This window comes from Diabrotica undecimpunctata, chromosome 2 (genome assembly GCF_040954645.1).
Source record: "Diabrotica undecimpunctata isolate CICGRU chromosome 2, icDiaUnde3, whole genome shotgun sequence".
NCBI classification, from domain to species: domain Eukaryota; kingdom Metazoa; phylum Arthropoda; class Insecta; order Coleoptera; family Chrysomelidae; genus Diabrotica; species Diabrotica undecimpunctata.
The window spans coordinates 134,936,354-134,951,408 of NC_092804.1; the positions used below are offsets into that span (position 1 = coordinate 134,936,354).

The 15,055-nt window shown below is 37.9% G+C and overlaps 1 protein-coding gene across 2 annotated transcripts in view; it reads right to left on the reverse strand.

The window, feature by feature from the left end:
• Window positions 1–15,055, reverse strand: part of LOC140434915 (homeobox protein orthopedia-like) — a 228,139-nt gene that overhangs the window by 133,436 nt on the left and 79,648 nt on the right. The gene's annotated exons all lie outside the window — the stretch shown is intronic.

The following is a 15,055-nucleotide window of genomic DNA, read 5'->3' on the forward strand; positions in this document are numbered from 1 at the left end:
TATTATATATTTTTTTCTTTGTTTTCATGCTGATGTTCTTATCCCATAGTACCGGGTTCAATTTTCGTATGCAGTCTCTTGTTTGTCCTAGTCTATTTTTTATATCTTCCTCCGTTGTTCCTTTGTTTGATATTATGAAACCTAAATACTTATACTTGTCTGTTCCTTTGATTTGTTTACCTTCGTCTATTTCCAGCTGTTTTATTTCTGTATTCTCCGTTGTTAGGTATTCAGTTTTCTTTAGGTTTATTTCCATCCCATTCTTTGTATATTCCTGCTCCAGTTTTCTCATCATAAAACTGAGGTCATCCTCGTCTTGTGCGATCACTATTTGGTCGTCGGCAAAACTTAGCGTATATAGATATTCGTTCCTTACTGGTATACCCATTCCTTCGCACTTTCTTTTCCATGGTTTCAGGGTTTTTTCCAGGAATATTTTGAACAGGGTGGGGGATGTGGAGCAACCCTGTAGTAGTCCCTTTGTCGTCTTAAATGGACTGCATATTCTATTGCCCGTTTTGATAGCTACTTCGTTATTCTTGTAGAGTGCTTTTACCGCGTTTATTAATCTTCGTGGAACTTCGATGTTTTCCATTGCTTCCCATAGCTTGGTTCTAGGTATTGAGTCATATGCCTTCTTAAGATTAACAAAAGCCAGATGGACGGATCTATTTTTGGCCATTCTTTTTTCTATTAGTTGTTCGACCGTGTAAATGTGATCTAAGCATGCTTTCCCCGCTGTGAAACCTGCCTGGTCTTCTCCGATTTTATCTTGTACATATATTTCTAATTTTTCCTTTATGGTCTTTCCATACAGTCTACCTATAGACGATATAATGCTGATTCCCCGATAGTTTTCGCAGTTTTTTCTATTTCCTTTCTTGTATATTGATGTCATATATGCTTGGGTCCATTCTGCCGGTAAGTCTTCTCCATTCAGTGCTCTCTCAAACATTTTATGTATCATACGGAATAACTTTTCCGATCCGTTTTTTATCAATTCATTTGGTATTCCACCGGGACCTTCTGCTTTTTTGTTCTTTAGAGTTTTGATCGTTCTTTTTACCTCTGCTAGGCTTAATTCGATTTCGTCATGTGTGTAGATTTCTATTCCGTCTATTTCTGATTGTTTGAATTCGAGGCGGTCTTCGGTTAGCAATTTTTTATAGTATTCTTGCCATTCGTTTTCTTTGATATATGATACATGATCTCTTGCCATATAGTAACACCAATATACTGAAATATCCTGTAAAAACATGTTCTGTCTAAGCGTCATATACCAGGTCTTTTTTGGTATTGGTCTACTAGTTATTCCAGAAGCTTGTAATTTAGCGAATGCGATGGAGAGAAAATATATGGTCAGATCTAAGAACAATGGGGCTATCCACTGACCCAACTATTATGGACGACCGTTCAAGATGGAAGCAAGTTGTGCAGTCAGCCAAAACCCACCCCGGGTTGTAGTGCTACGAGAAGAAGAAAAAGAAGAAGAAGATTATTTTATGATGGGATATATAAAGTTGCTAGTCTATGCCGATAAGTATGAAACGATTGACCACTTGGAGGACAACATTCGCCGCGATGTTGCTGATATACGGCGACACATATTGGAAAAAGTGATCGAAAATTGGACCTCCAGATTAAACTACGTCAGAGCGAGCCATGGCGGTCATATGCCAGAAATAATATTTCGTCGCTGCCACGGCGAAACCTCCTATGTGTATATCTAGAAAAGGTTCAGGAGGAACAAAAAACTTAATAGATTTTGTCGAACGGGGTAGAAGTGATCGATTCTTTTGTATGCCATAGATATAGCACAGACAGATGTGTTTACATACCCATTTCCCTCTCAACTCAATTATATTATTTGATAAAGAAATATTTTGGTGAAATTTTGCACATGGGAGTATTCTTCGATTCCGGTATGAACACAACTAGACAACAGTTATTGAAAATTATTGAAAAGTAATACAAAATGAAAACTTAAACCTATAAATGAGATTAGATTTTAGGTTTTAATCGTCTTCGTTTTACTCCTGTTCCTTTTATTTTTTTTTTGTCAATATTGCTTGAATTTTCTTTTGTCTCCTTTTCTCTTTTTAGATCCTTTGCTGTTGCCATTATAGGGCAGGAAATCATAGAAGGCATGGTGATCAATTTCTATAATATCTTTAAGATCCTGTAGATGCATGAACTTAGATTCAGATATGGAAATTGGGCTGGCATATTACTGAGTGGATGTGTTTTTAGAATTTTGTCGTCTTTGTGGCAAAAGTGTGTATTCCTCTGAACGGTTAATTTTAAAATATATTTCACCCGCTGGAATGTAGCTGAGTGCCCTTATGTAAGTAACTGTTGGACCTCTGGGCTCTCCAGGTCTTAATGATATAAGAATGCATTGTTGTTTTTGAAAATTTAAAAATAATGAGTAATCTATAACTTTAAAGGTGTAGGGTGGAGCAGGGCGAACAGCTCTCATTTATACGACATAATCAGATGGCGAGTTGATTGGGGAAATAAAATATTTCTCAAGAGTTGCATAGACGCTATCGGCTTCCATCATGGTGTGGCACTTTTCCAAATAAAACTGCTCAACTGTAATTTGTTCTCGAACAGCGAGATCACTTAATGCACTAGCTAAAATTCGATTCCAATTTTAATAGTTGCATCTATCTGAAATTAGTATAAAGTGGTCAAATTCGTTTATCTTTGTAACAATGAAATCCGTAATGCAAGTTGTAAATTCATTAGCCGTGACACCCCTGTTTGACTCATGCCAAACATATAGATACACATCCTTATTATTTAAAATATACATGGTGAAATTATGGAGCTGAAGTGTTTGTTTGTAATAATGTTTGGAGACAAGTACTTTTGGATACAAAAGTACACTCTGTAGATCCATGGTTAAAACTAATGTTCTGCCAGAGGCCCTGCCTTTCGCCAAATTTTTCGCTTCCCTTGCTTCATCTTTTTTCTTTAAGTGATTCTGAAAATCTTCTTCAGCAATCTGTTTAAGCTTATAGCTATTACATATGTTACACTGGTCTTTACGTGGTTGGTGGATAGCGATATTTTCTTACTGCTAATACCCTTTTAAAAAAAGATTTTTCCGCCGGTGTAATACTTTGAATTGTGCACCAGTCCCTGAAAACCTCATGTAAATGCTTCATTGAACGAAAAGTAGACTCCAAGTAGATCTTTGTCGAAGTGGAACGACAATAGTGGCTGGGAACCTTCGATAATATATCTAACCATCTTTTAATATGTTATTTAAACCGGAATCAGGTCTCGATTTTGACTGTATTTCAGACTCATTCAACAGATCTTTACCCTCTGCATCCGAAGACGAGCTGTCTAGCTGATAATTATTTTATTGACCCACCTTTTGAATGTATCTTCTCCTATCGATAAGGTGTAAATTATACGACACACCTTAATTTTCTCACCATCTACTTTCTGCAAGAAAATATCCTTCATTTTTCTTGTTATGGTTCTTCGCATCTTTTCTTCTTTGCATTACTTTCCATGTTGTCACTGATCCTTTTACAAACATCTTTTTTTATACGATGCAACCTTCCAAAACTTTTTAAAAATAATCTGTCTTTCCTGTTCACTAAAAAGCCCACAAAGGTAGGATCGTTTGCTCTTTTGTTGTACAGATGTATGGTTGCATCCTTGTTTGATTTGTCTTGCATTTTTTAAAATATTTTTAGTTATTTCATTTCCTTTTCTATGACAACCTGTATACTCATATCTTTTAAGGCGGTTCGCCTGCTGAATTCTCGCACTATTTGTGAATTTTCCATATTTTATGTCTCCTTTTCTAGAACAGTAATTTTTATTTAATTCTGTCTCATTTTTGGTTTCAGCTTCATTTTCATTTTCAACTTCTTGAGCAATATCTTCTTGAATATCAGTGGTAGCTGAATTATAACCTCGTTGGATGGTCTCTCTTTCAATTTCATTTTCAAAATTTTAAGTGTAGTTTTCATCGTTTACTGCAGTCTCACCTTTACTTTCACGAGAATGATTTCCTGAACAAATGTCTATATTACTACTTTCCTCTTCACCTTCAAAGATTGTAATGTGATTAGCTCTATTACCACTTTACAGGTTGTAATGTGATTAGCTCTATAGAATTTAGTTGCAAGTTATCAGTTGTTTCGTTTTCGGTTATTAATAAATTGTCACCTTGATCAATTAGGGCCAAATTAATGGCATCTAAGAGCTGATTGTCTGGTGCAATGGTGAGCGATTCTGCATTGATTCTGATTCTGACTCATTTGATTCTGCATCCAAATTGTATCGGTTCTATATTTGCTTGATTGTCCAGGGCGAGTTGAACAATTTTTTTGTGTTTCGAGACATTTTCTGAAAAGAAATCTACTGTTAATTTCGGAAAAATATGCACGGCGATTTGCAACACATCATTTTAAGACACCCTGTATCCAGTAAAATTATGTACATGTTATGAACTGCTTGATCAGAAACAATGAATTGCTATACACATTTTAGCACACCCTGTATCTATCAAAATTATGTAGGCACATGCTGTGAACTGCTTGGTTAGAAACAATGAACTGCTATACATATTTTAAAACACCTTGTTTTTTATTTTATAAGCTTGAGAGTGTTTAAACTTTGCCGTTTGTATAGATACGCTTTTCGGCTTTCTTGTATTCCTAGATAATAGGTTAAGTGACAGAATTTATAATGTATTAACAGCTTTGAGTTAGTTATCCGGTCCTATACCTATATACCGGTGTTATTATTACACTATACATTAATTAAATATTACTTACCGTTTTCACGTTTATTATTAATCGCCACGAACGTTGGTTTGTCAAAGAATAGTTTGTAAAACTTGAACTCTCATACGCACACAACACTGTCTCTAAACCATGTGACAATAACCATGCAAGAACTATCAGGAAAACATTGTTTACGTCAGCAAAAAACCTCTTGAGTGTTGCCGGATCAAACACATAAAATAGCTGGTTTCTGCTAGCAGCTGGTAATAATAAGGTAGACAACATGATAGAAACCACCTTCACACCGGAGATTTCAGCCAGACGCTGTTTGGCTGCATTGTCCTGTAAGTAATATTAGGAGAGATACTATGTGAAATTGGTTGCACATACACGAATTCAAGACTGCAGATTTTTATAAATTAAACACTGAGCACATAGGACGTTTTGTTTTACTTCTTTACAACTGTCAAGGGCAAGTTAGCAATTCGGTGGTTTTGTTAAGTCATAGAACGTAATAATGTCAAAGTTCAATACTTCTAAAAAAACACCCAGTACTATCATAAAATGTCGTATGATCTCTATATATTTTTATTAGTCCCTTAAAGCTTTTACCTTAATGCCGCAAAAACTCCCTTTAGGCCAAGTAATGTTATGTCTATTCCAATCAGACAAAAAAAGTCAAGTAACGGTGCTTTTATCTATTTAAATATTTTTCTCTAAAAAAGCGTATATTTTCAATCCTATTCTATTTTTTGCTGTGCTTTAAGATATAACAGACGTTTGATGTGTGTTTTTGAGACCCCTGTTAAGCGTAAGATCTTTTTTTTATACTTTTTCTTTCTTTATAATTGAATCTTTTACTTCGCGTATTGGACTATGTGTTTTCTCCATCTCATTAAGTTGTTATTTGGGAACTCATATTTATCGTGCCCCGTTAAGAATCCATATTTATCCCGTTAAGAAACCAAATTTATGTCATTGGAAGTAGGGATGGCGGTTTTTGACAAAACACCGGTTTTCGGTTATACCGGTTTTTTTTGCTTACGGTTTAACCTGGCGGTTATAACCGGCCAAAAAAAACCGGTTTTTCCAATTTTTTTAATTTTTTTTTTTTTAATCCAATAGTTACAAAGTTACATTTACAATGCACTTTAGTTTGCGATACTTCATTCGACTCGATATCAATATGATCAAAATTAGAACTATCGAAAGAACATCAATATCAATATAAATAAAACACAATTTTTAATAAAACCATTTTATTCTATTAATTATTATATTTATTTATTATTTTATTATTAATTATGATTATGATTATTATGATTATTATTAAATATAATATAGCGTAAGATTAATATATACATATTGCAATAATATACAATAAAAGAATATGAAGTAATATTTTAAGTAAAAAAGTATAGGTTAGAAGGTTACAAATAGGTTATATTATATGAAATGGATTTAACATTATGTTGGCCAGTATTTTTCATAAAGCCTATTAAGAAAAAAAAACTCGTTCATATAATATGTTGGTCGGTTAAGCGGCTTCTCTCATCTGACACAATATCATTCAATGATGACACAAGTCTCTCTGATGCCACCGAACTTCCGACCAACGACATGTATTTTTTTAGCTATAAAAGCCAAGCTTGGCATACAGGTTCTGTTCTGATCCCAGAATGAAAACAGATCACTTGGCAGCAAAGGCCGCTGCAGATATAGATATAGATATAGAATCTGTGTGTCCTGAGAACTTGAACTGAAACCACTGTTCACCAACTCCAGATCATGTGAAGACCAAAGAGGGTTTGATTTTAAACTCACTTTGGCTTCTTTATTCTGAAAGGAGCAGGAAGGAGAAAGTTTTCTGATTTCGTTAAGTTACGTCCTAACTTCCGAGCCTAAATTGGATGTGACTGTCTCCGCTATATACGGATTCAAATATAGTTTTTTGAACCTCGGGTCCGTGATTGTAGCATGGCAAAGCAGGGGATTTCGTAAAAGCCTAGTGCCCCTCTCTTGAAGGCTAGTTATAAGCTTTTGGCCTAACTTTTGAGCTGTACTAAGGTTTGGCTTGAGGTTTCTTAAAAATCTTTCGATAATAGACACAAGGGGGATAACAAGGCTAGCAGTAATGTACTGGGAACCCGAGATCTCCTTTGTGGCCTCATCGAAAGGCGATAAAATGCTTACAATTTCAGTGATTAGTTTTATATCTGAATCAGAAATCATCCTAGGTGCTTTTTTAATTGAGGGATCTGCCAATATTGCAGCTATATATGGGGACATTGGTGTAAATCTTTTAAACATATGGTAGACAGTATTCCATCTGGTTGTAGTCAGATGCAGAGAGCAGTAAACCAAAATTATTATATTACTGCTCAACAGAGAGCGCTAAAATAATTCAGGTTCTATTGTCAATGAATATAATGAGAGTAGAATATAATACTGTTGTGAATTTATTAAAAGGTTCAATATTTATAACACTTACGGATTTAATTTATTTCTTTATTTATATTAACTTATCTGACAATAATTTATTATATCCGTACGTAACAAATTCGCGAGCGCGGGTGTTGAGAATTAACTGTCCCTTCCAAATAAAATGTCCTTTATATATGCCATTGCCTTTACGCTAGAATCATCGAACAGCCTTCTCGATTAGCGGCGAAATTATAACGGTAAGGCAAACGGGTATTTTTACATCGGCTCGACCGTTTCTGGAAGGTCCCTTCAGGTAAATTTCTGCCGGCTAATAGAATACTCTCGTAAAATCTAAAACAGAACAGCATTAGTCATAATATGTACGGTTATTTTAGGCCAGGATAATTATCGTAACATTGCCCCCCTCTTAAAAGATGGTTCCTCCTGGAACCTTGTCGGGACTGGAACCGGAACTGTATGCTGGTATCGGCAACTGGACCCTCTTTTACAACTTCCAGTTGTATAAAAATGACAAGGGACGGTTTTCTCTCCGCACCAGTAACTATGCGGATTGCAACAGACTAACACCTGGACTTCGGTGTCTTTAAAGATCTCCTCCACCATATTTCGGATAACCCTCCAATCTAATTGGCGGCACTCCAACTTTGGCATGGCTAACTTTTGCACGTCGGACTCTAGTACGTGCTCTCTCCATTGAAGTAAGGCTTCCCACACATCTCGGTAGGTAGGTTGGTCACGGGCAGTGTCTTTTGTTACCAGGTAGAAAAGGTAACGTGATGCATCTTGGAGTTTCAAGGTTTTACCGGGAGCTGGCACCTGGCATTGAAGTTCTGCAACTCGACCAAACTTCCTTCGAAAGACGGATGTTAACCCCGGTGCGTCTTTGATACTGGCCGGGATGGTAAGGGCCAGCGAGTAGTCATCGATGAGCGCGAGTAGATCTTGCTTTTCTTCAGTGGTAACACCATGTCTTGCTTTACCGGTACCTCCATAGGCACCCATGAATTCCTCAAACGTGAGGTCAGACACGTCTTGGACTTGGTTTACTTCCACTTCTTCATCTACGTCGTGGTCACCTTCGAAAGACGCCAGCCGGTTATGGTGTACTATCATCGGCTTTCCCCTCGGAATCTTGCTTATTCGGTAGATGACATCGTTGATCTTCTCCATGATGAGGTATGGACCTTCCCAAAGCTGCTGCAATTTGGGAGAACAACCTTTTCGCTTCTTGGGATTATACAGCCATACTTTGTCGTTCTTCTTAAAGCAACCCTTTTCGGCTTGTGTATCGTACCGTTTCTTCATTCGGTCGCTAGCGATCTGAAGGTGGGAACGGACCAACTCATGTACATCGTCCATTCTTCTTCGTAATTCGATCACATAATCTTCACCTGCTACATCTTCTCCAGGTCGACACCCAAATTCTAGATCACAAGGTAGTCGCATTTCGCGTCCGAATAGGACTCTGGCTGGTGTCTGGCCCGTTGATTCGTTAACAGCAGATCTGTAGGCCATTGTGAAGAACGGAAGGTATTGGTCCCAGTCTCGCTGATGATCGGACACCATCTTTGTCAAATATTTGCCAACTGTCCTATTCATTCGTTCTACCATACCATCCGATTGCGGATAATACGCGGTAGTTCTTGTTTTCTTCATGCCTAGTCTATCACATATTCCTTGGAATAGATCACTTTCAAAGTTCCTGCCTTGGTCACTATGGATCTCCAAAGGCACTCCAAATCGGCTGATGTATTCTTGGATCAACTTATCTGCAACGGTGGCGGCCTTCTGGTCTGGAAGTGCGTAAATCTCGACCCACTTAGTGAAGTAATCCATTACTACCAACATTTACTTGCCCCCATTTTCAGTTTCTGGAAATGGCCCTGCAATGTCCAAAGCTATTCTTTCAAACGGGCTTCCAACATTATATTGTCTCATAGGAGCTCTCCTTTTCCGGTGAGGCCCGTTACTCGTAGCACAAATAGTACATTTCTTACACCAGTCTTTTACGTCGTCGGAACTGTTCATCCAATAAAACCGTTCCCGAATTCGCTGAAGGGTTTTCCTTACACCAAAATGCCCTCCCGATGGACTGTCGTGTAACTGACGAAGTACTTCGGCTATTCTGCTCTTTGGGATCACCAACTGTCTTCTTTTCTCTGAACCGTCATCATTTTCCAGGACTCGTTTGAGCAAGCCATCTTCGATGATAAATGAGTCCCACTGGGCCCAATACGTCTTAACTACTGAGCATAGGTTTGATATTTCCTGCCAAGGTGGTCGACGGTTTTCCTCTTTCCATTTTCGGATTTTCTGTATAACTGGATCTCTCTCTTGTTCTGCCCTTATCTTAGTAGGCGTCCAGTCGTCGTTGACAATCATCGTTCTTAGCACTGCTGCTTCCTTGGATTCCGTTTTGTTGCAGTGGGAACACTCTGCTGGGCATGGCCTTCTGGAAAGAGAATCAGCGTTTCTGTGGCTAACTCCGGCCCGGTGCTCAATCTTAAAATCGTATTCTTGGAGTCGTTCGATCCACCTGGCTATCTGACCCTCTGGATTCTTAAACTGCATCAACCACTTAAGGGCGGCATGGTCGGTTCGGATTAGAAACTTTCTGCCATAGAGGTATTGATAGAAGTGCTCTACTGATTTAACTACTGCTAGAAGTTCTCTTCTCGTGACGCAATAATTTCGCTCAGGTTTTGAAAGAACTTTACTAAAATATCCGAGGACTCGTTCCTGTCCTCCTTGAATCTGAGACAGCACTCCTCCAATTCCCACATTACTTGCATCCGTATCTAAGATGAACTCTCCTTCTGGCAGTGGATACCCTAAAATTGGTGCTGTTATTAGATGTTTTTTTAAGGTCTCAAAGGCATTTTGGCAGTCTGTATCCCAGCGGTATTCTCTTGCTTCCTCTGTAAGTCGCGTTAATGGCTTAGCGATATCTGCAAACTTCTTAATAAACCTCCGGTAGTAAGTACATAGTCCAAGAAAACTTCTCACTTGATGTTTGTCAGTTGGTTTTGGCCATTCCTTAATGGAATCGATTTTTCCCTTATCCACGGCCACTCCTTCTTTACTGACTATATGACCCAGATAATTGACTTTACCTTGAAATAGCTGGCACTTCTTGGGGTTTAGCATCAATTGGGCAGCTTTAAGTCGATTAAAAACGTTTTCTAAATTCCTCAAATGATCTTCGAATGTCTCCCCCAAGACGATTATGTCATCTAAATAAACCAGGCATGTTTTCCAAGATAACCCTCTCAACACATTTTCCATAAGCCTCTCAAATGTCGCAGGAGCATTACAAAGTCCAAATGGCATAACGTTGAATTGCCACAATCCAGATCCTGTGGTAAAGGCTGTCTTTTCTTTATCGACTGGGTCCATTTCTACCTGCCAGTATCCAGACTTCAAATCTAAAGTAGAAAACAATTTACTTCCAGCCAATGTGTCCAATGTGTCATCGATCCGAGGCAGAGGATAACTATCTTTCTTGGTAACGTTGTTCAGCAAACGGTAATCCACACAGAACCTCGTCGTTCCGTCTTTCTTCTTAACCAGGACCACCGGAGAGACCCATGGGCTCGTAGAAGGTTCTATCACCCCGTCTTTCTTCATTTCCTGAACAATCGTTTCAGCTTCCTCTCTCTTCGCCTGTGGTAATCGTCGGGCTGTTTGACGAATTGGCTTAGCATTACCAGTATCAATTTTATGCTTAACAACGGTAGTTCTTTCCGTCTTTCCTCCTTTCGGTACGAAAATATCACGATACTGCCGAAGAAATTCCCTTAATTTCCTTTTCTCCATCTGATTTAGAGACTGTCCTGCAACTGCAACCATTTGGTCGAATTTGTCGTTGGAATTATCAGATGTTGTCGCCTGACGGATTATGGATGTCACAGGTACACAAGTTCCTACCTTTGTCTCTTTCTTGATGGTCACTGGGTAGTCGTTGACATTGATAAGTCTCACAGGAATTTCTTTAGCCGAAGTCACCAATTCCTTTCCAATTATGATTCCACGGCCAACCTCATCGTCGTGGTTCCAAGGCTCCATCATAACAGGTGTCCCTTCGTCTACAATTCCCTGTAGTCGCGCTACTATGATCGTTTCGCTTCTCGCAGGCACGACTGTATCTTCTGTAATGGCTGCTTGCACGGTGTTGTCATTATGTGGATGAAGAAATACCTCCTCGTTGCCAACTTTGATTACCTTATTCTTAAAATCCAATTGGAATCCATGCATATTCATTACGTCCATTCCTAATATAACATCCTCTTCGATGTCAGCAACTATAACAGTATGGACAAACTTTTCTGCTCCAATTTCCAATTGTACCTGGATTTCTCCATGAATGTTGGCATTTTCACCTGTAGCGGTCCGAAGTCGCAACCTCGTTGGTAACAGTTTCTTTCGGCTGTTTATAACTGTTGGACGTATAATGGTTCTGGTCGCTCCGGTATCCACCAACAACGTATGTCTTTTACCATTTATTTCTCCATCTACATATACACTATCTTCACGACATTTCAAAGAAGCTATTAGTATAAGAGGGTCTTTGGAAAAGTTCCGGGTCGAAGCTGCTCCCCTAAAGCCAACTCGTTCTGGTTTTCCTGATGGTGAGTTTCTTGATTTTATGGTCTTCGTTTTCTTGCATGTAATAATTTTCATCATATTAACGAGCTGGTCAAGTTTATCTTCATCTCCTTCCTCTTTTACAGTCCTAACTTTACTGTATCCTCCAGAGGCCTGCGTAGCTGACTCGTATTCGAGGACGGCGGATAAGACATCAACCAGCGTCTTGTGACGAGCTAACCGTAGTGTTCTCTGCATTTCATGATCACGAAGACCATCAATAAACGTTTGAACGGCCAATTTTTCCATCATGTCTTCGGGAGCTGTTGGATAAGCATATCGTACTAATCTGGCAATATCTACCTCATATTCTTGAAGAGCCTCATCTTTCTTCTGTCTACGATTTTTAAGCTGTGACTGATATACATGCTCCAAATGTTCGTGGCCATATCGCATATTTAACCTCTTCTTCAGTTGTTCGAAATCATCGGTCTCCTCTACGGCTATGGTCTGAAGCACATCTAAGGCATCTCCTCGAAGAGCGATAGTCAGGTTTATAGCCTTTTCTTTTTCAGACCATCCATTCGCTCTTGCAGCTGATTCGAACTGTTTCATGTAGTTGTTCCATGACGATTTTCCGTCGAAAGTTGGGACTTTGACATGCACAGAACTTCCACTTCCTTCAAATTTCGGCCGTGTTTCCAACTTACATTTCGTCTCGTCTTCTTTTATCTCTACTCTAATTGGATTGTTTCCTCTCTCTGCTGTTCCTGTTTCCTCCATCTTCCTTTCCATCTCTTTCCATATCTTTTCTTCGAAGGCCAACATATCGGCAGCAACTTGGTTTTTTAACGAAGACACTCTATCGTCAAGAGCAGACATCTCAGAAGTGACTTTAGAGATGTTAGCAGAAACTTTGCTTTCCAGAGAAGAAATCTCGTTAGAAACTTTGCTTTCTAAAGAAGCGATGTCGCCGGAAACTTTCGAAATATCGCCAGAAACTTTTTTCTCTAATGATGCGATATCACCGGAAACTTTGTTCTCTAATGATGCGATGTCACCGGAAACTTTGTTCTCTAATGATGCGATGTCACCAGAAACTTTGAAAGTTGGGACTTTGACATGCACAGAACTTCCACTTCCTTCAAATTTCGGCCGTGTTTCCAACTTACATTTCGTCTCGTCTTCTTTTATCTCTACTCTAATTGGATTGTTTCCTCTCTCTGCTGTTCCTGTTTCCTCCATCTTCCTTTCCATCTCTTTCCATATCTTTTCTTCGAAGGCCAACATATCGGCAGCAACTTGGTTTTTTAACGAAGACACTCTATCGTCAAGAGCAGACATCTCAGAAGTGACTTTAGAGATGTTAGCAGAAACTTTGCTTTCCAGAGAAGAAATCTCGTTAGAAACTTTGCTTTCTAAAGAAGCGATGTCGCCGGAAACTTTCGAAATATCGCCAGAAACTTTTTTCTCTAATGATGCGATATCACCGGAAACTTTGTTCTCTAATGATGCGATGTCACCGGAAACTTTGTTCTCTAATGATGCGATGTCACCAGAAACTTTGGAAATCGACGAGAGGACAGCATCTTCAAATATATAAGTCTCTGGATCTAGTCCTTCTTCTAGCAAAGCGTTCTTTAGTCGTTGGACTAACTCAGCCTTTTTTCCGGTAGAAGCTAATTCTCTGTCTTCAAGATGTCTTCTTAAATTAGTCACTGTCAGCTCATAAATCGTAGCCATTTTCACAATTTATTTTATATCACACTTGTATTATTATTATAAGTCTAATTTATGTTCGACCCCACACCTGACACCATTTGTTGTGAATTTATTAAAAGGTTCAATATTTATAACACTTACGGATTTAATTTATTTCTTTATTTATATTAACTTATCTGACAATAATTTATTATATCCGTACGTAACAAATTCGCGAGCGCGGGTGTTGAGAATTAACTGTCCCTTCCAAATAAAATGTCCTTTATATATGCCATTGCCTTTACGCTAGAATCATCGAACAGCCTTCTCGATTAGCGGCGAAATTATAACGGTAAGGCAAACGGGTATTTTTACATCGGCTCGACCGTTTCTGGAAGGTCCCTTCAGGTAAATTTCTGCCGGCTAATAGAATACTCTCGTAAAATCTAAAACAGAACAGCATTAGTCATAATATGTACGGTTATTTTAGGCCAGGATAATTATCGTAACAATACGCAATTATTGTATTCAATTAATGATGCAAATTTAATTTACCATTACAATTTAAAAATATAATCCTCTAAAATACCCACCAATTTTCCTCTCCTCCCAAACCCAAAAAATTCCCCACCCCAACCATTTCAACTTTAAAATATTTCCCAGACTCTTTCAAATGGGATTTAAAAAAAATAATATCAACATAAATATTTTACTTAAAAATAAATTGAATAATGCAATTCATCTTTTATTTTTACTACCATCAAAAAAAAATTATCATGTATTACTTTTAACACGTTTGTATATTTTTATAATAGGTACATTTTAACTCATTTAATACTTCCTGTATATGTGTATCGTTTTGAAAACGTAGGGAAATCCTTGGAGATTCGTATTTGTAATCGGTAATTCGATATTTATAGTCAGAACATTATTGTTTCTGGCTGATGAGAGTTTGCACTTTCAGTTTGCTTCTGTATTTATAAAATAAAATAAAATTTGAATTATGGTTTTGTTTGGAATAATTACTTGAAAATAATAATTATGATTGGGATCCAAAAAAATACCTAACCTAATCATAATCACCGTAAAAACCTAATAACCGGTTTTTACTTTAAAAATCAAAAACCGGTTATAACCGGGACAAAAAAACAACCGATAAAACCGGTTATTGCGAAGTAAAAAAACCGGTTTTTGGTTAAAACCGGTAGGTTTTTCCCATCCCTAATTGGAAGTCCCAGGTTGTAAAGTTGGGAATTCAAATTTATCCAATTGATAATCCAAATTTTACCTAATTGGGACTCCTAGTTCCGTTGCATCTAAGTTTGGAGCCTCCTTTTTTTCAAGATTTAACTAGTGTAACGATCAATTTTTTTTTGTATTAATACCCGTACTCGTACTTCAGCAAATTCCTTTGACTTCAGCGATCGTCATAAGGAATTTGAATGCGCGGAAGGCCACCTCCAGCTAATGTGACTAACAGCTTTATATAATCGATTGTGAGCATTTTTATTTTTTATTTTATTTTCAAGTTAAAAAAGTTCTTTATTCGAAACATGTTTAAATCGAAATGG